This window comes from Suncus etruscus, chromosome 11 (genome assembly GCF_024139225.1).
Source record: "Suncus etruscus isolate mSunEtr1 chromosome 11, mSunEtr1.pri.cur, whole genome shotgun sequence".
Lineage (NCBI taxonomy): Eukaryota > Metazoa > Chordata > Mammalia > Eulipotyphla > Soricidae > Suncus > Suncus etruscus.
The window spans coordinates 33506948-33510527 of NC_064858.1; the positions used below are offsets into that span (position 1 = coordinate 33506948).

Below are 3580 nucleotides of genomic sequence, written 5' to 3' on the forward strand. Positions count from 1 at the left end.
TTTCCAATCTTGTTTAACTTAAATTACTAGTGGTTGTGCTAGTCAATGTTAGAGACATTCTATATTTTTCTATTTTGTGCTAATGTTTTCTACGTTTATGTTTGTTTATTGCAAAAGCATCATTTTTTTTTTGTGGTTTTTGGGTCACACCCGGCAGTGCTCAGGGGTTATTCCTGGCTCCAGGCTCAGAAATTGCTCCTGGCAGGCACAGGAAACCATATGGGACATCGGGATTCGAACCGATGACCTCCTGCATGAAAGGCAAACGCCTTACCTCCATGCTATCTCTCGGCCCCACAAAAGCATCATTTTTATGATAGAAAGTTTTGAAATCATGAATAGTGAAAAAAATTAAGGAACACTTATGTTTCCATATTTCACAAAAACCATTCAATGCTCGCTTCTACAGCACAGATACTAAAATAGGAACAATACTGAGAAGATTGGCATGGCCCCTGCACAAGGACAACATACCAATTTGTGAAGCTTTCAAAAAAAATGGCACAGAGTATTTAATATGTTCTTCACCTTTTTCTACACAGGGACATGTGATTGTTTTGTAATAAATGAATAATATGCATATACTCTGAGAGGTATTAGTGTAATTTATCTATCCCCCATTCATTGCCTATAAAGCCTTATTTGACAGGTGCATGCTGCCACCTAATTTCTTTGTCCTGATGTCTATTATGATCTCAGCTCTTGATAAGAGCTTTTTTTTTTTTTGGGCCACACCCAGCGGTGCTCAGGGGTTACTCCTGGCTGTCTGCTCAGAAATAGCTCCCGGCAGGCACGGGGGACCATATGGGACACTGGGATTCGAACCAACCACCTTTGGTCCTGGATCGGCTGCTTGCAAGGCAAACGCCGCTGTGCTATCTCTCTAGGCCCTTGATAAGGGCTTTATCAGGCACTAGTGGAACCTTCTTGAAGATGCATTTTCTCATCAGATGCTCATCAGTGAATATCTGATCTCATCTTTCAAATAATAATAAGAATGAAGATTGGAGATCTATGACATCACAGAGACTTGGTGGGAGGCTGTTTGTTTTTTTGTTTGGTTTTGGCCCACACCCAGTGGTGCTCAGGCATTATTCCTGGTTCTGCACTTAGAAATTTCTCATGGCAGTGCTCAGGGGGCCAAATAGGATGCTGGGGAATGAATTCAGGTTGGCCATGTGCAAAACTAGCACCTGCTGTACTATCTCTCCAGCCCCCCTGAGATTTAGGTTTTGACAAATCAGAAAAGGAGGTTGATCCTGTGCTGCTCAGACCCTTTCAGAACCAGGCAGTGGCCCACTCCAGCAAGCACTTTTTGCTCTGATTTCTGGATCTTAAGGTAGCCACTTAACATATGGAGCAATAAACTATGACAACATGCATATGTCTGCATGAATTTTGTATTCCTGGTTATAAATGAGCATTTGTTTTAATTAATCTGTGTATGCAAATCTAAAATTATCTTACTCATTGACAAATCCCCACTGCCTAACCCAGTACCTGCAACATGTTAAACATATGATAAATGTTTAGTGAAATAGTTTTAATATCTCCTCATTCTATTATAGTAATAGTATGTTTAGAAACAAGCCTTGTCCTTGGGTTAGATAATGACCTTATAAGAATGTTAATTCTCCATAAACTAATCCATACAACTAAGTCTCAATAAAATACCACTAAAATTTCACTAAAATTTTCACTAAAAATACCACTAAAATTTCACTAAAAATTTTACTAAAGTTTGTATGGAAAATGAAAATACAAGAATAGGTAAACACTAAAAGAGATCAGTTTAACAAAATACTAAAATATTGTATAAAGCCTCTGTAGTTAACATTAGCATAAGAAAAAGTTTCAAGATTATAAAAATAAATTATAAGAGTTCAAAGACAATAAAATTAAAGATTCATAAATGTGAACAAAAATATACAAAGTTTTACATGGCAAGAAAATGTCACAAACATAGCCTAAGACAATTATAAGCTATATACCACTACAATTCAGAAAATAATTGTAACAATAGTACAGATACCACATATCCCTAGTATTAATATATAAAGAACTCTGTGAGTTGGAAAAATAGTACAGGGATAAGGCCTTACATCCTATGGATTCCAGTTCAATTCCTATCCTCACCGATGGTCCCCTGAGTACCTCCAACTGTTAAACCTAAGCATATAGTCAGGAATAGTCACTGAGAACCATGGTATGTGACCGAAAATTCAACCCCCACTAGTCCCTCCTAAAAGAAGACCCTCCTAAAATTTGCAGAAAAAATTACTAAAAATCTTATAGAAAAATGAGGAAAGGGAAATGATTTAAAAAGTATGTGAAACCCTTATACATATAAAAGTATGTTCATTCTTATTCAGAGAGAGATGGAAGTTAAAGCAATACTCAGGAGCCAATTCCTTGATATCAAATTGGCTCCCACTCTGTTGGAAGCTGGCAAGGCTCTGAGGAAGTTAGAATTCCCTTTCTCATTTGTAGAAATGAAACATGGAAACTGGTACATATTTTGGAGGAGAATCTGACAGTTTAGTAAAACAAAGCTATATGAATACATACATACATACACACACATTTTACACAGCAATACCACTTGTAGAAACTTACCTGATACAACTTCAACACTAACAGTACAAATTTGTGTTACCACATTGTCTGTAATTGCAAGAGATTGGAGACAACCTAGGTACCCACACTTTGTAAACTGCTCAGTAAGTGTGTGGTGATCCAGAAAAAGTAGCAAGAAACAATGATCTCGATAAACTATTGTGTATATACTAATAAATACCTACATGCATACACACATTTTTTTTTCACGGATAATAAACAGAGAGAATAAAGCAAGATCTAATTAGCTTAGTTACCAACAAGGTGTGGGTAGGCACCAGGTATCAAGAATGTGGCTTCTGGAACTGAAGCCAGGCAGAAGGGAGGGAGAGGTAACAGCCCTGCAGTCTGACTTTGTGAATTTAAATTTTACACGTTGTGAAGTTAATGTTTTAGCTACTGTAATGGAAGTCTCGTGCCCCAGTCATATGGTAGAAGGGGGAACTGTGGAAACACGGTTCTGGAAGCAAATAATCCACACAAGTTTGGGAGATAAAACAGGTTCAGAAACTTCCACCACAAGCTCTCTGCAAGCAGGCAAAGATACAGGCAGGCAGGCAGGCAGGCAGGCAGGCAGGCAGGCAGGCTAGCTGTGGGACTGAAATCTCAATAAGTCTCTCTGACCCGAGGTCTTTATTTCAAAGAAACAGACCATCTCCATGGGTGGAGAACAAGTAGGGGGCCAGTGTAGAGATACTTCTGGCTCAGGTGGCACAAGCACAAGCAAAGAATTACTGAATAATGTGAAGAAAAAAAAAAAGATCACTCCAACAATCTACTCAGAAAATATGCACAATTTAAATTAACCACGATTGAGAACAATAGTTGTGCTAGATACTTAAATGTATTTCAAATGAATGGATGTAGCCACATTTGGAATGATTGGGAAAGAAGGACAGAGAAGGAGAGGGAGAGAAGAAGGTGAAGGACAGGGTAGGAGGGAAGAAGGGGCTATACTAATAAG

General features: G+C 38.2%; 1 non-coding gene across 1 annotated transcript; it reads left to right on the forward strand.

Moving 5' to 3' along the window:
- The first annotated feature begins 393 nt into the window (after positions 1-393).
- Positions 394-500, forward strand: LOC126023696 (U6 spliceosomal RNA). The gene has a single exon (XR_007500788.1). It is a non-coding gene; the product is annotated as a U6 spliceosomal RNA (small nuclear RNA).
- Positions 501-3580: the final 3080 nt, after the last annotated feature.